This window comes from Mesoplodon densirostris, chromosome 1 (genome assembly GCF_025265405.1).
Source record: "Mesoplodon densirostris isolate mMesDen1 chromosome 1, mMesDen1 primary haplotype, whole genome shotgun sequence".
NCBI classification, from domain to species: domain Eukaryota; kingdom Metazoa; phylum Chordata; class Mammalia; order Artiodactyla; family Ziphiidae; genus Mesoplodon; species Mesoplodon densirostris.
This window is the reverse complement of record NC_082661.1, coordinates 223,200,944-223,224,931: the sequence shown is the minus strand read 5'-3', so window position 1 is coordinate 223,224,931 and position 23,988 is coordinate 223,200,944. Positions and strand designations below refer to the sequence as shown.

At 38.6% G+C, this 23,988-nt stretch overlaps 1 pseudogene; it reads left to right on the top strand.

Annotated features, from left to right (window-relative positions):
- The first annotated feature begins 8,875 nt into the window (after positions 1 to 8,875).
- Positions 8,876 to 9,404, top strand: LOC132489148 (60S ribosome subunit biogenesis protein NIP7 homolog; annotated as a pseudogene).
- The last annotated feature ends 14,584 nt before the right edge of the window (positions 9,405 to 23,988 follow it).

Here is a 23,988-nt window from a genome sequence, read left to right as displayed (position 1 = left end):
TGCATCAAGAATTTTTAAGTCTAGGGTTCTTTAGGGGTCCACAGACCTCCTGAAATGGTGTGCAGAATTTGGGGTGTTTGGTTATGTGTAACTTACTAGTGAGAAAGCTTTCTCAAAGGCATTCATGTCTCTCCAAATGGTTAGTAACCACCATTCTACATGGTTTTCCAAGGTAATCTTAGCAATTTAGTTTTTAAACAACTAATATACACGAAGTCCTAACTAAATGCAAGTATAATAATTCTCTTGTTACTTTCAGAACAGTTGTATAAAGTAGGTGTGATAATCCCCATTTTACAGACTAAGGAGACACAGTTAGTAGGTAGTTGTCATGGTTTTAACTCCCATTTTTTTGCTGATGATTTTCAAGCTCACATTTCCAGCCTACATCTCCCAAGCTTCAGATAACTCATTAAGTCATTTCTGTGGATGCTCCATGGGCTGTCAAGTTCAACATTTCTGACAATGAATTATTATCTTCTTTCCCTGATCCATTTCTCCTGTATTCTACATTCAGGGGCCATGTTAGGGAGTCATCTTCATTGTCTCCTTTGCTCTTCTACATTGGACCAATCTTCAGTCCTACCAAATTTAAATGGAAATTATTGCTGCTTCAGTTTAGGTCCCGATCATCTGGCCTTATGTATCAGTGTCCTACCTGCCTAAAATGCTTTGATGACACAGCATTGTGTGGTGACAGGATAAATGGGATATAAGGCCTCCCATGATCCAAACCCTACCTACCTCTCTACAACCATCTCCAGCCTCTCCCTTCCCATAAGCTACCCTTCAGTTACACTGAAGTACTTGGTGTTCCTCCTAGATGTCCTGTTATTTCTCACTTGTATGCCTGTGCTCATGTTGTCTCCTCTGTCTGGAATGCACTTCACTTCCTTTTTCATCCAGCTAAGTCCTATTCATCCTCAGGTGTCACTTCATGAAGACTTGAAGGCCTCCTTCCCTGGGCTAACATGATTTGCTGACAGAATGGATGAGAAGGAAAAGAAATGAAGATGACTTCAAGGTTTTGGCCACAGCAACTAGAAAAATGGGATTGTCATTCTTTGAGACAGGAAAGACTGAGGCTTTATGGGCTAAAATCATGATCTGGTTTTGGACATTTGGAGTTTGAATGACAGATTTCTGAGTGAAGTTATTGATTAGACATTCAGCTAGATGAGACTGGAATTCAGGGCCAGACTGAGATGTACATCAGCACAGAGATGGTACTTAAAGTCATGAGACTGAGTGAGAGTACCAAGGGAATGAACAAAGAGGAGAATAGACCCAAAGACTGAGTCCCAAGGCATCTGTGTAGTAATAATCTGTTTATGGTATGTGTCCCCACCAAATGAGATCGTGGTACTTCTGGGCTGTTTTAGTTACCTTTTCCTTCTAAGTACCTTGTATAAAATTGCATGTATAGCTTTGCTTAGTAAATGCTTTTTGAATAAAATGAATGAATGAATTGATGGATGAGCTAAAATGGGTGATATTAAACAGAGGTCACCAAGTCAAATGTCTACAGGACTCAAGCAACAATGCAGGTAAAAGAAGCATCTTCAGTATAAGTAATAGGGAGTGGTACAGGTCATGGGAAATTGAAAAGTACATGCTTTGGCGAAAGGGGGAAACCTGGACTTAACTCCGTGTGATTGCTGCTACCATGCATAACGTGGGTCAAAGGCAGCCAAGTTTTCTGATTTCAAGAGAAGCTGGAAATCTTTGGCTTTTTTAATATAAGATTTTCTGTGAGCCAAGATTCTGCAGGTCAGATGAAATTTGTCCTGAATCTGTTCATTATCCTGACAGGTCATAACCTCTGATCAAGTAGTTCAACATTATTTTATAGGTGAAGAAAAGCAGGTTTTTCAACATTATTTTATAGGTGAAGAAAAGCAGGTTTTTCTATTATCTCTTACTAGATAGGGAGCTAAACTTTACAGGCAGCAAATTACTTTTTCACCTTTTGGCTAAGATTTTAGGCTGCCTTTTAGCTCCAACAGAAAAGCAGAAGAACTGTAACCATGAAGGCTGCTCAATAAATATTGTTATATGGATTCTTCTGCTTTAACTTGATTGCTTAAATCACTCCTTTAATTTGGATTCCAGAGATTTAATTACCACATATATCAGTTTTCCTATCTGAAAAATGGGGATACTAATCTTTACCTTAATTATCTAACAGGGTTATTATGAGAATCAGATAAGATAATGTGTCTAAGTGATTGAAAGGCTTAAATAGAATGCAGCTGTGATGTGCTGCTATCACACCACTCCAGAGGTTAATCCAGGATAAGGCATAAATAGCTGCCTAAGCTTAATGATCTTGGCCAGTTTGATATCATATAATGGGTTCCTTCCCAGGCACTTAATTGTTTTTCCCTCTAATTTTAAATTCTTATTAAACTTTGGGATCAGAAGATTATAGAATATTGTAATATGGAGTGTCTTGTTAATGGAAATTTTAAAATATTTCTTTCACTGAATAAGATATGAGCACCAACTGATACTCAAAGCATTAAAAATCCATTACATCTAGTTTAAGGAGATGTGACATGATACATTTCTTAAAGCTTTACTAGTTTTTCTAAGTGTTATTTATTTTCTGAGGAGGATTTCACCCTTAAAATTGTTTTCAGCAACCTAGTCATAAGTACTTCCACTTCTACATGATTATGTTTTACTGAAGTTCCAGTTCATATCATTCTATGTCATTTTGTTATTAACAAAAAGTTAAATGACTTTTAAAATCAACGAGGTTAAATTATACATATTTGCCATCTCAGTATTAATTTAGTATTGCTAAAAGTTGGTAGTGTTGTATTATTCTTAAAATATAAGAAGCATTTGTTGTCTCTTATTTTCCTTTCCATTGTTTTCTTCTAAAATTTCAGAAAAGATTGCTTGAGCATCACTTTTAGACAATTGAAATCATGTACAGATATGAAAAGTTTGGTGGTTTTATTTTCATGATAGGGTCTCCAAGGTAGAAAAAACCTTTTCCCCCCCTATTTCCTGGACTTTATTAAAATTTTAAATTGAAGTTTAATTGACTTATTTTATTAGTTTCAGGTGTACGATGTAGTGATTCAACATTTTTATACACTACAAATGATCATCATAAGTCTAGTTACCATCTGGCACCATACAAAGTTACTACATTTATTATTGACTACATTACCCTTGCTGTACGTTTCACCCTTGTGACTCATTTATTTTGTAACTGGAAGTTTGTATATCTTAATTTCCCTCACTTATTTCACTCATCCCACCACCCCCCTCCCCTCTGGCAGCCACCTGTTTGTTCTCTGTACTATGAGTCTCTTTTGTTCTGTTTGTTGATTTGTTTCATTTTTTAGATTCCACATATAAGTGAAATCATACAGTATTTATCTTCCTTTGTCTGACTTACTAAGCATAATATCCTCCTGGTCCATCCATGTTGTTGCAAATGGCAAAATTTCATTCTTTTCATGACTGAGCAACATTCACATCTTTTTAAGCCATTCATCTATAGATGGGCACTTTGGTTGCCTCCATACCTTGGCTATTGTAAATAATGCTGCAATGAACATAAGGGTGCATATATCTTTCTGAGCTACTGTTTTTGTTTTCTTTGGGAAAATGCCCAGGAGTGGAATTGCTGGATCATATGGTAGTTCTATTTTCAAATTTTTGATGAACCTCCATAATGTTTTCCATAGTGGCTGTACCAATTTACATTCCCACCAGTAATGCACAAGGGTTTCCTTTTCTCCACATCCTCACCAACACTTGTTATTTCTTGTCTCTTTGATTCTGACAGGCATGAAGTGACATCTCACAGTAGTTTTGATTTGCATTTCTCTGATGATTAGTGATGAGCATCTTTTTGTGTGTCTGTTGGCTATCTGTATGTCTTCTTTGGAAAAATGCCTGTTCAGGTCCTCTGTGCATTTTAAAATCTGGTTTATTTTTTGTTGTTGTTGTGTGAGTTCTTTGTATATTTTGGATACTAACCCCTTATCAAAAATATGATTTGCAAATATCTTCTTTCATTCAGTTGGTTGCCTTTTCATTTTGTTTATGGTCTCCTTTGCTGTGCAAAAGCTTTTAAGTTTTATGAGGTAGCATTTGTTTATTTTTGCTTTTGTTTCTCTTGCCTGAGGAGACATTAAAAAAAATATTGGTACAATTTATGTCAAAGAGTGTTCTGCCTCTGTTTTCTTCTAGGAGTTTCATGATTCCAGGTCTTACATTTAGGTCTTTTTTTGTTTTTTTTTAAAGAATCAATTGGGCTTCAGTAGTTGTGGCACGCCAGTTCAGTAGTTGTGGCTCATGGGCTCTAGAGCCCAGGCTCAGTAGTTGTGGCACATGGGCTTCGTTACTCTGTGGCATGTGGGATCTTCCTGGACCAGGGATCGAACCCGTGTCCCCTGCATTGGCAGGCAGATTCTTAACCACTGTGCCACCAGGGAAGTCCCTATATTTAGGTCTTTAAAACATTTTGAATTAATTTTTATATATGGTATGAGAAAGTAGCCCAGTTTGATTTTTTTGCATGTAGTTGTCCAGTTTTCCCAACATGATTTACTGAAGAGGCAGTCTTTTCCCCATTGTATAGTCTTGCCTCCTTTGTTGTAGACTAATTGACCATGTAAGTGTGGGTTCATTTCTGGGCACTCTATTCCATTTCACTGATCTATGTCTGTTTTTGTGCCAGTATCATGCTGTTTTTGATAACTGTAACTCTGCAGTATAGTTTAGAATCAAGGAGCATGATACCTTCAGCTTTGTTCTTCTTTCTCAAGATTGTTTTTAATCTTTGGGGTCTTCTGTGTTATCATACAATTTTTAGGATTATATGTCCTAGTTCTGTAAAAAATGCCATTAGTGTTTTGATAGGGATCGCACTGAATCTGTACACTGCCTTGGGTAGTATGGTCATTTTAACAATATTCATTTTTCCAATTTACGAGCACAGAATATCTTTCCATCTGTTTGTATCATCTTCAGTGGCACTGGGAAACACGACCATTTTAAATTGAGGCAAAATAACTGAGATACACTATAGTGTGAGTGAAATTTGCAATTTGACTATACATCTCCATTTCTACTTTTTATAGCTTAGAAACTCATTTAGGATTAATGTTTGTCACATTTCTGCTAATGAAGCTTAACAATTCTGAGCAAGAAATCCTAGAGTTTTCAGGATTTTTTAAGATTATTATTCAGAATAAATGTTTCAATAGAAACATTTTTTTTAAAACTGTAAGTTGGCTTCCTTTTAAGATATTATATTATTGTTTTTATATAAATCAGATTATGGCTTTTAGTAATTTTTCATTTATTTAAAAATATGTGATACCTTCAGGGATTTCTATTATGAACAACCCAGCAGTTCTTTACCAACTGTCTCTATTCTGCTTCTTACCAAATCCTACCTACCACACATATACTTAGAAAGATTTCTTATCACAGGATTATGATTATTAAATTATAACCTACTTCCTTTCAAGAAAGATTTGAGATATCTTACTGGATTGCACACATATAACATGAAAATTAAAGACACTTATTAACAGGGAAAAGAAATTCAGAATGTTGAGATACAACTAAAGAAAAAAGTTAATACACATAAATATATGCCACAAGGTCCCACACAACTCTTCAAAGACAACTACATATTTATACTTAGTTCTAAACTTCTGATAAGCCAAAGCTAAAAGGACAATATTATCACATAAAGAGAAATACTGTCTTAACAATAACAGTAATAATAATAGCACAGTAATAGTAACAAAAATATTAATAAATGTAGATAAAACCAAATAAGCTAATACTTTTCTGGTTATGAAATTTGAGAAAATTTTCTCCTCAAATTTAGTATTTTGGATGCTTAAGAGTAGGACATGGCATCCTTAAGAATAGAACATAGAGTCATGGAATGGAAATATTATCAACAATATTCTTAAGATCAAAACAACTAGTTTTGTATAGCTGTTGCCTATAGTATCCTTCAATGTAAATTGAGAAACTAAGGCCAAAGCACAATGCAGTAAATGCAATTCTCTGTAAGTAGGTAGTACAAAAAACCAAAACTATGAAATAAGCTTTCTTAATGTCTAGATTGGTCCAGGGATAAATATCAAAACTATTTATTAGGCTGGGTGAACTTTATGCCCTTTAATTAGTCCTTCATGAATATTATTTCTTGCACTTTGACTTTTTCAAAAATTTAAGTATAGTTGATTTACAATGTGTTAATTTCTGGTGTACAGCAAAGAGATTCAGTTATTCATATATGTGTGTGTGTGTGTGTGTGTGTGTGTATTTTTATATTCTTTTCCATTATGATTTATCCCATGTTGTTGAATACAGTTTCCTGTGCTATACAGTAGGACCCTCTTGTCCATCCATTCTATATATAATAATTTGCATCTACTAACCCCAAACCCCCAGTCCATCCCTCCCCACTGGCCTCCCCCTTGGCAACCAGAAGTCTGTTCTCTTTGTCTGAGTCTGTTTCTGCTTTATAAATAGGTTCATTTGTGTCATATTTTAGATTCCACATATAAGTGATATCACATGGTATTTGTCTTTCTCTTTCTGACTTACTTCACTTATCTTGCACTTTGACTTTTGATAAAAGTTGGCCAGTGATGGACAACTGATTATTTGACAAATGTTTTGGAATAATTATTTGGTTTTACTAATTGAAATACATGTATTTTTAAAACTCATATACTTCAAAAAGTATATATTTTAAAAATCAACTGAGCAAAGACATACAAGTGAATGTCACCTGATGAAAATTAAGATGCCTAACTTAGACTTTGTCTTGAGTTGGAATTGGTCTACCTCTGCATAGAGGAGGTCTGGGATGACTGTAGACAGTATGAAGATTTTTCTCAGAAAACAATTCTGAGTCTGCTCCAGGATAAGGGCAAATCAATAAACAAAGTTCCAAAGTTCTACGCTCTAGACCATGGCTTGGACAATTTTAGCCTGGAAAATTTTCAAAGCAGAATTACCCATAGAAAAATTTCAGAAATGCATTTGTGAAATGTCTAAGTTTGACAGCTTTCTAGTGATCCTTCTGGGGAAAATGACTTGTGAAATGTACCCCATACTAATAAAAATTATTGACATGCTGTTTAGAATTGTTGGACATAAACCAGTTAAACCTTGGAGGACATCTGCCAGAAATATGAATTTGAGTTTACAGATAATTGACCTTAAATGAACTCATTCTATTACATGGTAGGAATATTGTGTATTGAGCCCAATACTACCAGAGAATATTTCTCTTTTTAGTACCCCCCACTCCCAAGGGGAATTATACTCGGGTTATAATATTGAGCTTGGTTTCTTTCAATTTCTAACAGTCTTAATAAGACTGCTATTAACTTGGTATTTGTCTACGAGTTAACAAACTGTAAATGTCACAATTTTCCACAGAACTGCCAAGAAAAGTGGATAATTAAAATAAGTACTCAGAGACCTTCTGAATTGCCACTTACTACCATGCACCAAAACTTTACGTTTTAGAGGTGCTCTCAGTGACTGAACTTGTGTATATATCATACTCGGTCACACAAAATGGCTCCTTTTCTCTACAATGACCTCACACCTCCTTTATTAACATTTCTAATTTAACTCATGTGCTATATAGCATATAGAATTCTAGGAGTAGATCAACAGACATCACCATGGGAGGCTGAGGGTATGGAGGAAGGAAAAAGAAAGTTGGCATGTTCTAAGGCTTTAAAAAAATACCATTTTCCCTTTAACTTCTCTTCAAAAATTGAAAAAATAATACGAGTTTAGCGAGAGTGAAATAGAATAAAGATAAACAAAGAAAAGTATGAGCAATTAATATTTTTTCTCACCTCCTCTCCCTGCCACCAACCTGGCGTATATCCTTTCACACATTTCTACGTGCTCGTTCATTCACAAACTGACTGGTACATATTAAATTCCATGGGTCTTGAATTCAGCTGTTCCATTCTGTGTTTCCTTCTGGACACCAAGCGGTTGCTGTAACATCCTGGGTTATGAAATGAGGTGTGTTAAGAAACGTCAAAGAGTGCAACACAGATGGCTCTGGGAGCTCAGCTAGTATGACTCAGATGGCTGAGGATGACTTTACTGATTGGGGCTGGAGATGTAATTCTAGGACAGCTTCTGCACACACCTCTCCTAGGTGGAGATGGCTGAAGAACCGGCTCAGTTGAGATTGTTGGTGGAGTGTCTGTGTGTGCCGCTGCGGCACGGCAGTCTCAGGGTGGTCAGACTTCTGTGGTGGCTCAGGTGGTTTCAAGGATGAGCAGAGCAGAAGCTCCACGGCTCTTTATGACCTCAACTTAGAAATCACATGGCAAGCTGCGCTCGCTCCTTGGCCAGGTGCTTCAGCTCGCGTTGCAGCCCCAAGCAGCTCAACTCCCTGAGGTAGCGGCCCACGACGGGCTGCTCCCGCCACTGGGCCTCTGGGAAGCGGTCTCGGAACAGCGACGCCAGGAGCCCCTCATCCTCCACCTCCCCAAGAGCAGCGGTGGTGGCTGTCACTGTGGCTGAGGCCGTAGCTGAAACGCGATTGTGGCCCTCGCTGCCATCTTCTCAGCAACAGCATCTCTTCCCCTCCTGCTCACCCAGGGCACCAGCTCCGAATCTCGGATGGGAAGCATCCGGGGTGCACTTCCGGTCTCTATGGTTCTCACTAGGCCGTCTATCTTTCCCCGATGGTCCTCCAGGCTACAGAGTGTTAGCGTGGGGAACGACTGGAAAGCGGCTAGAGAGGCAGGGTTTGAAGTTGCCGAGGAGCGGCTGGCGGCTGACCTTCTGTTTCCAGTGACTGAGGAACGAGGACCCCGTGTTCCAACCGAGCAGGGAAATGCGGCTTCTGACTGAAGAGGAGACCCGTGTAATGTTTGAGATGATAGCAAAATCTTCAGCTGCTGGTCGACAAGCCCGATGACACCTGCTGTTTCAGGCTGCACAACGACCGGCTGTATTACGTGAGTGAGAAGATCTTGAAGTTGACCGCCAATATCATCGGTGATAAGCTGCTGTCTTTGGGAACGTGCTTCGGAAAATTCACTCAGACCCACATGTTTTGGTTGTACATCACCGCTCTGGATTACCTAGCACCCTATGCCAAGTATAAAGTGTGGATAAAGCCAGGAGCAGAGCAGCCCTTCTTGTATGCTAACCATGTGTTGAAATCTGGACTTGGTCGAATCATTGAAAATACTTCTCAGTACCAGGGAGTCATGCTGTACTCCATGACAGAGATCCCTTTGGGCTTTGGGGTGGCAGCAAAGTCTACACAAGGCTTCAGGAAAGTAGACCCCATGGCAATTGCGGTATTTCATCAAGCAAGCACTGGGGAATATGTGCGGCACGAAGAGACATTGATTTAAAACAAAGTCATCGCGAGGACTTAGGTCTGTGTGGAAGGGCCTAGCTTTGTTTCCTTTGTCCGTGTAGGCTCCACCGTCATGTTGAATTTTGTCAACACTGTGACCTCTTCAGGGACTTCTTAGTTTAATATTCTCTCTATTACGGACAAATGTAGGCTAGATTCTTATAATGCAGAAATGGCTCAAGAATGGAGTTTCAGGTCGTTGTGATTGTGGCTAAATAGAATAATGTGTTTTATATTTGAATCAGAGGGCTTCTTGTTTTGAGTAACAGTCTAAATTGTTGGAACGGAGAAAAAGAATATCTTATTATTGTTATCTGTGATCACACTGTTTTCCAAACACATGATAAGAACATAATAGATTTTCTTAATTATTTATTAATACTATGAAAGATAGATATTGCCATATCAGAGTAGTAGGCCATGTCTGGGATTTTACAAATGAAATTTGGATAAAATAGTAAGATAAGTTTATTCTGCTGATTTTCTATATGGTAGGTGCTGTGGGTGTGGAAGAAAAACTTGGATTCAAACACCAGTTCTCACATCTACCAGCTGTATGGCCTTAGATGAGTCATTAAACTTTAATAATTTTCATTTCCTTCTTCTGTTTAAAAAAACAGCTTAACCGTCTTCCTAAGAATAGTTTTTAGAATTAGAAATCATGACTTTAAAGCACCTAGCACTGTGACTGGCAAATAATAAGTGTTGAATAAGTGGTAAGAATTATTTTTATAATGCTTATACTAAATATTTCTGCTACTAAGAGTAGGATCGTATGAATAGAATTTGATTAGATCATCTTGACTTTTACAAGTGGTTTTCTCAATCTTTCTTTTTCTTGATTGGTATAATCCCGGGCTGAATATTATTTTTATCACCTTGATTTCCTAAAACATAATTTCTCTTATAAATCTTTTGTTGTTTTAATTAAAAAAATTTAAATTGAAGTGCAGTTGATTTAAATACTGTGTTAGTTTCAGGTGTACAGCAAATTGATTCAGTTTTATATATTATATATATATATATATATATATATATATATATATATATATTTTATATTCTTATAAATCTTTACTTATCTGACTGCGCTGGACAAAAAGCACTAATCAGAGATCGTGAAATAATTCAGCTCCTCCATCTTTTCCCCATGCCTTCCAAAATTATTTTTTAGAATTATTAAAATATTTTTAGGGATTCCCTGGTGGCGCAGTGGTTGAGGGTCCGCTTGCCGATGCAGAGGACACGGGTTTGTGCCCCGGTCCGGGAGGGTCCCACATGCCGCGGAGCGGCTGGGCCCGTGAGCCATGGCTGCTGGACCTGTGCGTCTGGAGCCTGTGCTCCGTGGCGGGAGAGGCCGCACCAGTGAGAGGCCCGCGTACCGCAAAATATATATATATATATATATATATATATATATATATATATATATTTTTTTTTTAATAAAAAACATATCACAGACAAAAAATTTTTAAACTACCTGTATTGTAAAACAATTTCTTTAGTAAGTGTACTGCTTATTTTAAATTCCAAAGATGACATCTCTAAAAATAAAGCATTTTTTTCAATTACCAAAAAAAAAAAAAAAAAGAGAGAAAAATCATATGGTATTGCCTCTTCTGTACCCTATTGGTGGACGGAGTCATAAGCCCAATGAGATCCAGGGGATGGGCACATGTGCTTACCTCTTGATGGGATGATGGGTACAGAATTTGTGGCCACTCCCAAAGAGTTATCCTGTGAAATATTTATCTAAAAAGCACATATATGCATTATATCAAAGTAGAATATGGAAAAGCTAATAGGCTGATACTTTGTTTTGCTCCTTTAAAAGTTGCTGTTTTAAAAATAGGCCTGACTGTATTCTGAGTCTAACCAGGCAAGACCAATAGACTGCAATAGAGATTATAAGTGTCAAAGTCAGCCTGTTGGAGAAGACCTTGACTAAATCATGGCAAGAATTCTTTATTAGATACTTTATTTAGCTTAAGCTGTTAATCAGCTCTTCTAAAGGTGCAAACTTTCCTGAGAGTGAGGTAGAAATAGGCCTGGGTCACAAAGTTTAGGGTCATTGCCCTAAAAATAGAGCTGAGAAAAGCAAGCTTCTCAGGTGTCATGTGTGACTTCATGATCTCACCCAACACAATAATACTATTGGATTCTCCACCTCCAAGTCTGCCTTCATTAGTGGTTCCAACAGCGAAACTCAGGCCCTGCACAGTCATTTATTATACCTAAGGTTTTATAGTGCAGCAAAAATTTATAGTAAAACCATGACTAAGTGTGGCCATGGTACTAGGTGCCCAGATATAACAATGAATAAGGTAGGGTGGCTGCCTTCAAAGAACACACAGTCTGGTGGGTGTTTCAGGCATGTGAACAGATAAATTGCAACATAAGACATTACTTGTAAATGAACCATGTGATCTCAGAGGGAGAAGATCTACCTGCCTGGGTGTTCACACTGGATTAGCACCTATAACCACTCCATCTCTGTCCACACCTGAGCCTTTGAACCTTCTCTCTTATCTGGCCTACTAGGATGTCACTTCGATAGACTTCAAACCTAGTTTTTCCCTCTGCCTAGATTTTTTGCTTTCATGACTGACTTGGATATTTGTCTTTTGTCCTAATATTCCTCCTCCCTGCAATACTTTGTCTCAGCCCTGGTTTTTTGGTCTCTGTGCTCTAAAGGCTGAAGGTAAGAGATTCATTCATTAAAATATATAGGTTGAACAGTATTCTATGCTGGGCAAAATGTTAGATGCTGGGGATACAGTGGCCAGCCAGTTAGAGTTCCTGTCTGTTGCAAGGAGCTTACTTCTAGTAGGATGCCTCCTAGACTCTTGGAATTAGGAGTCTGGGCTAGTCAAGTGTGGGGTGGGTTAGACCCGGAGAAACTCAGGGAAACCTTTCTAGCCAGGTGACATTTGATCTATTATTATTATTATTTTCTAATGAAAAAAATAGAAGTTTTCCAGGTTGGGTTACAGGTAGAGTAGGAAGGCCAGACATTTCACGCAGAGGGCATAACACATAAAAAACAGGAAGGGCATGGTCAATTTGGGAGATAAAGGGGAATTCATTTGAGGGTGTAGTGAGGCATATCAGAGATTGAAGCTGGAGATGTAGGTTGGGGTCATATTGGGAAAGGTCTTGAATGGCCCTTCTGGTTAAATTTGGATTTAATCCTGTAGGAAAGGGAGAGTCAGCAAACATTTAGAAGCAGGATCATGACAAAATTATCTTTGTCGTTCTTTAAGACGATAAACCCAGCAGGATGGTTGCAAGAGTGGAAAAAAGACAAGTAGCAGGAAGACCAGTTAGGAGATTATTGTATTATCCTAGATGAGAACGTGTGAGCGCCTGAGTGAAGAGATCAAAAGAGGGGATAGAGGTTAATTCTGCAATCGGGTTTTAAGGTGGAATCAAGACCACTTGGCAACTCATTAGAACACTTGATGGATGGTAAGATCATGAGTCTAAGGTGGAAAAAGAGGGAAGAGGAGCAGATTTGGTATGTAAGGTAACACCAAGTTTTGTTTTGGATACTTGGCTATTCAAGTGAAGATGTTCGGGAGGCAGCTGGAGACTTTGATCTGAATCTGAAGAGGGAGAGAAGATCGGCTGGAGACCCAAGTTTTTGGAGGCTGTAAGAGAGGCAAATGAACAGAAAGTTAAACAAATATTTGAGAAAGGAGGAAAAAAGTCAACAGAGATTGTGGAATCAGTGAATAAGGAGGAGAAGCAGCAAAGATTAGCCTCCCGGAAGGGAGGAAATGTCAGATAGATGATTGGTGTTGCTTGATCAAATTTCTTGGGGTGCCTGGGTCAAGTGTTGGCACAGGTGATGATGAAGGTGGAATAAGGAACAGTTGTTGGCTCTGCTGCTTAGGATGTTGCCGCTGATGGTTGCACCAAAGGTGATATCCTATATGGTTTGGGGCCCTCCCTCTTGGTTCTTGCCAGTCAGGAGTCAGAATAGTGTTAGAACGCTTCCCAGGCTGTCTCACTCCCGAGAAGAAGAGGATCCTAGAAACTTGGTACACTACTTTCCAAAAGTTGAAAAACACGGGAGATATAATCTGCCTCTTGGGAGATAATAGCAGTTTAGCTTTAACTCTAAACCAACTTCTCCATTTCTGTGCCTGAATTTCATCTGCCCGATGCATTTGGTTGAATATCACCTTTGTTTTTTATTGTACTAGAGATTTGTTTTTTAATTTTTATTTTTTTGGCTGCGTTGGATCTTTGTTGCTTACGTGCTGGCTTTCTCTAGTTGCGGCGAGCGGGGGCTACTCTTCATTATGGTGTGTGGGCTTCTCATTGCAGTGGCTTCTCTTTGTTGCAGCGCACGGGCTCTAGGTGCATGGGCTCAGTAGTTGTGACTCAGGGGCTCTAGAGTGTAGGCTCGGTAGTTGCGGCACACGGGCTTAGTTGCTCCATAGCATGTGGGATCTTCCTGGACCAGGGCTTGAACCCGTGTCCCCTGCATTGGCAGGCAGATTCTTAACCACTGCGCTGCCAGGGAAGTCCCAGGGAATTTTATGCTGGAAAATATTTCAAATTTTTCTAAAAACCTCCTCCCCAAGGAAGTGTTAAGGGTTTTCTCTTTCCTCATCAAACATAAATATACAAGCTGACTGCAAGAGAAGACTTTTGCCCAAATGTTATTTGTTTCCATAGTTTATGGAAACATTTACTTTCCATTGGGAAGTTTCTCTGGTTTCTCCTTGGATCATGTATCTGTAATTGATCTGATGCTCCATATCCTAGGCTAGCTTTGGTTACTGTTAGACAGGGTTTTAGTCTTCTAGGGCTGCCACAACAAAATACCATAGACTGGGTGGCTTAAACAACAGAAATTTATTTGCTCACATTTATAGAGGCTGGGAGTCCAAGATCAAGATGCTGTCAGGGTTGGTTTCTGGTGAGACCTCTCTTCCTGGCTTGTAGATGGCTGCATTCTTGCTGAGTCTTTATATGGCCTTTTCTCTGTGCTTTGCAACCCTGGTGTCTCTCTCTCTTCTTATAAGGACACCAGTCCTACCAAGTTAAGATGTCCACCCATAGGACCTCATTGTCGAAATAAATTTTTAGGCTCAAGATGGAACTGCTCCAGCACATTGAAACTTACAAAACTTTCATGTCCCTGTAAACCCTCTGTTTGACTGGAAACACGGTATATCCAGCCAGCCAATCCCCAAACGCCAAGCCAACTCTGGGCTCTACTCTTATTTCCTCATTTCTTATTCATTTTCTATTTTTCTCTGCCTTGTTCCTTCTTCTTTATCCTATAAAACTTTCTTGCCTTCTGCTCCATTTTGCAGTTCTCTGTACCCTTGGGAATGGAGACTGCCTGCTTCATGAAATGTTAAATAAAGTTTGTTTGTATCACCTAAATTCTCTTCAATCATTTTTAACACTACAAAAAAGAGTTTTTTCTCTCCAATATCTTCCACGTACACTACTGCCTGAGTGTGTTGTGAGAATGTGAAATGTGACAGCTCAGCCTACCTGATCCTCAGGTTCCTAATCTTTAAAATGGAGATAAGACTAACAGTCCCACCTATCTCACAATGGGATTTTTTTTCTTTTCCTCTTCTCGGTATTAAATGCAATAATATTCAGAAAGTGCTTTCCCAACTGAAGGTGCTATGTCTGAAATGTCCTTTCCCCAACTGCCTAGTAAATGTTGACTCATTCTTAAGACCCAGTCTAAATTATCACCTCCAGTGTGAGCCATTATTTTTCTTTATCATAATTGTTGACTGGTGGATGGGTGAAGTTTTTGACATGCCAGGGTCCAAATCTAATACAGGTAGAATATAAAAAGAGCATAGGTAATTTGCTGGAGTCTTGTAAGTAACCAGCACTTGCTTCTCTAACTTGGAACGAAACGGTCCTAAGTGTGTCCAGACACAGAGCAGACTTCCTGTCCCGTCCTTCCTTCTCGGCCCACTTCTTATCAATGTGGTATGGAAAGAGCATAAGATTTGAAGGTAGACTGATCAGGTTTAAATCTTGATTCTGCAACTACCTACATATTTGACCTTGAGCATTTTACATCCTTGAGCCTCAGTGCTCTACAAGTCAATCTGATACTTCAGATTTGGTTGCTTCCTCTGCATGGGCATGAAGTGCAGGGGCTGTGGGTACAAGGGAGGGAAGAGAGGAGTGGTGGAGAGGGAGAGGGAGGAGTATTGTGAGGACAAGTGGCATTTGTGCCAATCTTTGTGTTTTAATTGCCACAGCTGTTCCCAAATTTGGATCTAGCTCTAAAATTGATAAATCTTTTACATTAATTTCCCACTAAGTAAAGTCAGGTTCTATTATCTTTTACAAGTGGTGCTTTTTGTATTTTGAGGAGACAGTTGTCACAGTTGATGCACAGATTTCTGGGAACTAGAGGAGGAAGCGGAAGGCCCATCTGGTAAAGCAGGTGGGCAGGCCACGGATGACCGTCAAGCATGTGTGTGTTGATTATTGTGTTGACCTGGTCTAGATTACAGGAAAACTTGAATGTTCCAAGAAGGAAAAAAAAATTGGGGGGGGGGGCACTTGGGACTGAACAAAATAAATTAACCATCTCTGATTGATTTCAGCTTTGCAGATCTCTGAGGAATTTGAAAAGGGTGTGGCAATTAAGCAATAGTGGAAGCTCCACATACCCAATAAACTAAATATTTTGAGACTTGCACAAGTTCTGAAAATGGTCCAGGCATTTTTACTAAACATCTTTTACATTTCTCAAAACTGAAATGGTTGAAGAAAAAAAAAGGAAACACCTAATGAGAAGAGCGAACTAATTTACGAAAGGACAGAAAAGTTTATTTATCCTAACACTTTCAGCAAATGTTCTTTTATTCAAGTATGATCTGTAATGCCCAGTAGTGACTTAGAGGTTTTCTCTCCCTGCCCTACCCAACTGTGGAATACAGATTCATTCTTTCTATTAGAGTGATATTTTGTTCAGTGGACAATGTTTATCCGTATCCATATCCAGTGATATATTTAAAATATAGGTAATGTAGAAGTGGTTTGAGAGACTCCAGGGAAATGAATTGACAGGTAGCTAAGGACAAAGTACTGTAGTCATGACTGGGTTACAAACTGCTGGAAAGGGTGTAAAGATTCAAAGCAGACTTATAGGACTTGACAGCCTGTTCTTGTTCCACTGTCCTGGGCTTGATAATGCTGCGCTGTCTCCTAGTGCTGGAATGAGGATTCAAGTGTAGCATGCCATTTGTAAACTTGGCACACTGTAGGTATTTTTCAAATGTTAGTTCCCTTTCCCTTAACTTCAAGTGCCAAAACCCTGCCCTTATCAAAATTATTTCCATCTTCAAGATGTGGGCATGTGTGTGTGCGTGTGTGTGTGTGTGTGTATATGCATATATGAGATGGGGGTGTTCTTAATAAAATGCACGTGTTGGTGCAGTACCCCCAATGATTAATCAATCTTGAAAAAGATGCTCAGCTCTGGATCATTTTGTTTTCATTTATTTAAGGGACAATAAGTTTCTATTTTTTATTGTACTTTGGGCATAGATATAACGGGAGGCCTAAAAATTGGGGGGTTAGGGGAAGAAACATATGTAAAATGGAAACTGTGGCACCATGTCCAATATATAAAGGGGCAGGCCAAGGGCTTCTTTTGTGGGGTTCAAAGAGAGGCAGAAAGTGGCTGATGTGAAAAGCCTCTTCATTGGGGAGTTCAAAATAAGCTGAGTGTTGCAGGACAAGGCCTCAACAGGCTGCTGTGAGATGAAAGTTTCATCATAAGGGCCATAGTCCTTGGACTTGGAGGCCATAGGCTTATTGATGTGGCAAGATTTTTTATTTGAAGAAAGGGCATACTTTGTAGGGAAATGGTAATAAGGCAAGATTCCTCAGGGTCAGTGGGGTGACTTAGCAACCCAATAATGTTGATAGGCATCTAATCCCTGAAAGATCTTTGACCATACCTACCTAATAGTCTAGCTCTGATAATTCTGAGGTGGTGTGCTGACTGATATTCTCTTTGAAGAGAACTTTGAACTGTAGTTTCAAACTAGAAAGAAAAAGTAATAAGTAGTTAAAGAAAAGCAAGACAGGTAATGAACCCTAGTTTAGGTGTTGAGTAGTTAAATGTACTGCAAATATATGCCAGAAATTTACACTGCAGAGTGAATTGGAAGCTGAACCTTCTGGGAGAAGATTTCAATAAAGACTCTTGCTTCTTTCTTTGGTTCTTGCAGGAGACTATTTCAATTCCTTTCTTTACAGCGTGGAAAAAATAGTGCGTGAGCAGACAAAGATAGTCAGAGTGACACTTGAGTTATGTAAAGCACAGAGTATCACACACATTTCCCTGCTGTGGGCCAGCACACTAGTGTGGACCCCAGCTCAGAGTTTTGTCAGAGGTCTGTCAGTCCTGCTTAATCAGGGAAAGAAGTTTGGCTTAACATGTTTCTCTTTTTCCCACATCACACACTACAAAAACAAAAACCAAACCAAATAAAACACAACAAACAAAAGCAAAATCCCATACCAGACAATACATGATTTACCTCCATGGGGATTAAACATTACAGAAGCTGAACTCATGAAATAGTGAGTGTCTGATTAGCTGTCACTGTGAGGTTGTTACCATTTTTTAGTCTGGCCCAGACATGCTGTTCAACTGAAGAAGGTACTAAATCCAGGGATTTCGTGTTGGGATCTAATTATGGATCATAATTACTTGTGGGCTTTCAACGTGCCTGAAGATATAGTGACTGATGCAGGTCCAGGGCTCTGGACCTTTGCTCCTGGACTCACTATGGCCTCTTGCCTGAGAAGCTCTCCCCAAAGGAAGCTTCCTCACACATTTCTCTCAACTTCTACTCTTTCTGATCTAGGAAGGAGGCCAAGTGTTGTATATGTAATTCTTGAATATTTCCTTTGAAATTTGCATCTTGGTGGTCTGTCTCATAACTCAATTTTATATCTGATATATTTGATACCTTGGGTCTTCTAGTTGCAACTTCCAATTTAAGGTTCTGGGGTATGGGAATGGGGGTAGAGACAGATTTGGTAATTCTTATTTTCTCCTTTATGCTTATCTGTATTTTCTTAATTTTCTGTAATAACCACATATTAATTTTAAAATAAGAAAAATTCATATGAAAGTGTCACTCATTAATTTATCTTTTACCTCTAAAATGCTCAATGATACTTGGACAAATTTGTAATTGATACTACTCATGTATAGAAACATAAACAAGGCAAAACAGTAATTCTTTTTTTTTTAAGATTTATTTATTATTTATTTTATTTATTTTTGTCTGTGTCGGGTCTTAGTTGCAGCACACGGGATCTTCGTTTCAGCGTGTAGGCTTCTCTCTAGCTGTGGTGTGTGGGTTTTCTCTTCTCTAGTTGTGGCACGCAGGCTCCAGAGCGCTTGGGCTCTGTAGTTTGTGGCTCACAGGCTTTCTAGTTGAGGCGCACAAGCTCAGTAGTTGTGGCATGCGGGCTTAGTTGCCCTACGGCATATGGGATCTTAGTTCCCTGACCAGGGGTCAAACCCATGTCCCCTGCATTGTAAGGCAGATTCTTTACCACTGGACCACTAGGGAAGTCCCCCAAACAGTAATTCTATTGCAAGTAATTCTCATTGTATCCTATCAGGTGACACACCATAGCTAATTGTCCCTTTACTGGTGGAGCTAACGTTGGTCACTTTATCAAGATGTGTCTGCCTGGGTTTTCTATTGTAATGTTGCTTTTTCATTTTAATTAATAAATATTTGTGGGGAGACACCTTGAGATCAGGTAAAACCTTGTTCCTTATCCCACCTTCACCCACCAATTTTAGCATCTATTGATAATACTTGTGTAAATTTATTATTACCATGATGATTGACAACTTGTGATTTTTCTAATTTCATCATTCATTCTACACTTATTAGTTGGCATTCTGTGCTAAGGAAGAACCTTCTTTTCTCCCATTTATTTATTCATATATTTATTTATAGTCATGGTCCCTTGGATCCTTATTTTATCAAATGGGTTATAATTTTTTTACTATTATTACTTATTTTGATACTCAAATTGCTCCAGATTCAGCCAGTAAGAGCTCTTTCAAACTGGTTACTGAGTTTGTTTGACATGTCACTATCATTTTTTGGACATGTTCTAGGTTCATCTTGTTCTCTCCCTATTCAAATCCTGGAATTAGGCACTATTTCCAAGTGCCTTGGTTCCATTTAATGTAGAGTGATGTTTAGAAGCCAAAGACCTGGGTGATAAGTGTGCTTATTGCTACTGAGATAGTGATGTCCCACACCCTTTCAGTGAACAGAATTATAAAAAAATACATGTATACACTCATTAATATCTGTATTTATGTCTATGTCTATCTACATATATTGAAATACGTGAGTTCACACTTATGCATCCCATTCCAGTTCAGCACCACAAGATACATTCTAGCTTCTCTCCTTGCTATGTTTGTACCTCTTTTCTCTGGCACTGAGAACTATTGCTGTCATTATCCTCATCATATTTACTTATTTTCTTAAATCTCTGAATATCATTAATCTCTTGACCTCTCTAGGTTTCTACCCCACTTGTACACCCTCCTTGCATGCATCCTGACTCACTCAGCCACGCTTCTTATTTGGATTCTAACTTATGCTGTGATGCTTTCTTCTCCTCTGGGAACCTCATGCGGGCCATGGCCACAACTGGGCTGCTGTCAAGGAAGGAAGGAAAGAAAGAAGAAAGAAAGGAATCAATCTGAAGAAATACTTACATAGTAATTGTCTTTTTGAAAACTTAAGCTATAGATCACATTGCTTTATAGCCATTATTATAGAATCATTGCATTGAAGCCTGAAGGAAAAGTTAAAGGGTTTCTAATCACATTCTCTCCTTTCACATATATGCAATAGATATCCAGAGAGGATAAGTTGCTTGGAAAGGTCACATAATTAATCAGAAGCCACAGTCTGAACAAGAAGTCAAGATATCTGAGTCCCTGGAGGGTTCTGTCTTCACTGGGTCTTTCTGGTGCATTAGAAAATGGTTTATTTTTTAAAGTATCAAATTGAATTTCCATATTACAGTGGAGATTTGTTACTTTTGCCTCCTCAGTATACCATTTCTTCCTTTTGGGAGACATCCCATTGTCACTCTTAGTTCACCCTCAGCCATCACCAAGTGTGGGACCAGCTCTACTCTCTGGCTCCAGGGTTGGTCATGGACTCACGACTGGCTAATAAGAGTCCCTGGGGCATCTGTGGAGCCATCAAGAGGTAAGCCTGACACTGCTGTGGGCAAATAAAGCCCAAAGATGGGCTTGATTACAGTTTAGGAAAAGTCTGACTATTAATGTAGCCCAGACATGAAGAGTTTCCTGAGGACATCCTTAAGCCCTGGATCAATTTGTGCGTGAAACCACGTTGCACCCTTGAACTTCACTGTTTTGTGGTCTAGTAAATTCTTTTGTTTGTCTAAGGCAATTTGAATTGGGCTTCTGTTACTTGAAACCAAAAGAGTAATATGTTCCCCTTAAAATCTTAATTTCTAAATCTGTGAAGCAGTAAAAGCAGAGCTAAATTTATTTTCTGTTAAACTGATGCCAGAAAGTTTATTCCTTAATACTTCGATACAAGAGAAAGGAATGAGAAGTATTTGTTGAGTACCTGGTCTATCAGGAAGAAAACCAGTCTCTTTGCTTAGTTAAATAACCCCAATTTCACCTATTTGAAGTTCCTAAGTGGTGAAGATTATTACTTAACCAAATAGATCACCAGTGTAGACCACGTCATTTTTCAACAGAATTTATCTTTGCTTTTTTTATTTTTTTCCCGTTGCGGAGCACAGGCTCTGGATGCACAGGCTCAGCGGCCATGGCTCACGGGCCCAGCTGCTCCATGGCACGTGGGATCTTCCCAGACCGGGGCACGAACCCATGTCCCCTGCATCAGCAAGTGGACTCTCAACCATTGCGCCACCAGGGAAGCCCCTATCTTTGCTTTTAATAGTTAGCCTCTCTAGACATATGATTGCTATTGTGAAATAATGGTGGTTCATTTACCTCAGTTTAAAATAGAAATCTTCTTAACAGGAATGGTTGATGGACTGTTCAATTTTCAGAGTGTTCATCCTCCTTAAAGTTGTTCCAAACTAGGTAGCTGCTTCAGGGAAACATGGGTAGGATGTTAATGGTGGAGTGACACATATAAAACCAATTATACTCCAAGTTTGCTTATTTTTTTTTTCTATATGTTTTGAAATCTGCAGTTTATTTTTTTTAATTTTTATTTATTTATTTATTTTTTCTATTTTTTTTATTAGTTTCTGCTTTATAACGAAGTGAACAGACTATTTTCTTTCTTGCTTAGTTGAAAGAATTTCTCTGCCAAACTGCACCCAGAGGGTAGAAGAGCTATGCATGTGGGAATGTGTCAGGATGTTACCCCTAGGTTCTTCATGACATTTTTTTTTCTTATATTCCATATATATGTGTCAGCATACGGTATTTGTCTTTCTCTTTCTGACTTACTTCACTCTGTATGACAGACTCTAGGTCTATCCACCTCATTACAAATAGCTCAGTTTCATTTCTTTTTATGGCTGAGTAATATTCCATTGTATATATGTGCCACATCTTCTTTATCCATTCATCCGATGATGGACACTTAGGTTGTTTCCAGCTCCGGGCTATTGTGAATAGAGTTGCAATGAACATTTTGGTACATGTCTCTTTTTGAATTATGGTTTTCTCAGGGTATATGCCTAGTAGTGGGATTGCTGGGTCATATGGTAGTTCTATTTTTAGTTTTTTAAGGAACCTCCATACTGTTCTCCATAGTGGCTGTACCAATTCACATTCCCACCAGCAGTGCAAGAGGGTTCCCTTTTCTCCACACCCTCTCCAGCATTTATTGTTTCTAGATTTCTTGATGATGGCCATTCTGACTGGTGTGAGATGATATCTCATTGTAGTTTTGATTTGCATTTCTCTAATGATTAATGATGTTGAGCATTCTTTCATGTGTTTGTTGGCAGTCTGTATATCTTCTTTGGAGAAATGCCTATTTAAGTCTTCTGCCCATTTTTGGATTGGGTTGTTTGTTTTTTTGCTATTGAGCTGCATGAGCTGTTTATAAATTTTGGAGATTAATCCTTTGTCAGTTGCTTCATTTGCAAATATTTTCTCCCATTCTGAGGGTTGTCTTTTGGTCTTGTTTATGGTTTCCTTTGCTGTGCAAAAGCTTTGAAGTTTCATTAGGTCCCATTTGTTTATCTTTGTTTTTATTTCCATTTCTCTAGGAGGTGGGTCCAAAAGGATCTTGCTGTGATTTATGTCATAGAGTGTTCTACCTATGTTTTCCTCTAAGAGTTTGATAGTTTCTGGCCTTACATTTAAGTCTTTAATCCATTTTGAGCTTATTTTTGTGTATGGTGTTAGGGAATGATCTAATCTCAAACTTTTACATGTACCTGTCCATTTTTCCCAGCACCACTTATTGAAGAGGCTGTCCTTTCTCCACTGTACATTCCTGCCTCCTTTATCAAAGATAAGTTGGCCATATGTGCGTGGGTTTATCTCTGGGCTTTCTATCCTGATCCATTGATCTATCTTTCTGTTTTTATGCCAGTACCACACTGTCTTAATTACTGTAGCTTTGTAGTACAGTCTGAAGTCAGGGAGCCTGATTCCTCCAGCTCCGTTTTTCGTTCTCAAGATTGCTTTGGCTATTCGGGGTCTTTTGTTGTTCCAAACAAATTTTGAAATTTTTTGTTCTAGTTCTGTGAAAAATGCCAGTGGTAGTTTGATAGGGATTGCATTGAATCTGTAGATTGCTTTGGGTAGTAGAGTCATTTTCACAATGTTGATTCTTCCAATCCAGGAGCATGGTATATCTCTCCATCTATTTGTATCATCTTTAATTTCTTTCATCAGTGTCTTATAATTTTCTGCATACAGGTCTTTTGTCTCCTTAGGTAGGTTTATTCCTAGATATTTTATTCTTTTTGTTGCAATGGTAAATGGGAGTGTTTTCTTGATTTCATTTTCAGATTTTTCATCATTAGTGTACAGGAATGCCAGAGATTTCTGTACATTAATTTTGTAACCTGCTACTTTACCAAATTCATTGATTAGCTCTAGTAGTTTTTCGGTAGCATCTTTAGGATTCTCTATGTATAGTATCATGTCATCTGCAAACAGTGACAGCTTTACTTCTTCTTTTCCGATTTGGATTCCTTTTATTTCCTTTTCTTCTCTGATTGCTGTGGCTAAAACTTCCAAAACTAGGTTGAATAAGAGTGGTGAGAGTGGGCAGCCTTGTCTTGTTCCTGATCTTAGTGGAAATGGTTTCAGTTTTTCACCATTGAGGACAATGTTGGCTGTGGGTTTGTCATATATGGCCTTTATTATGTTGAGGAAAGATCCCTCTATGCCTACTTTCTGCAGGGTTTTTATCATAAATGGGTGTTGAATTTTGTCGAAAGCTTTCTCTGCATCTATTGAGATGATCATATGGTTTTTCTCCTTCAACTTGTTAATATGGTGTATCACATTGATTGATTTGCGTATATTGAAGAAT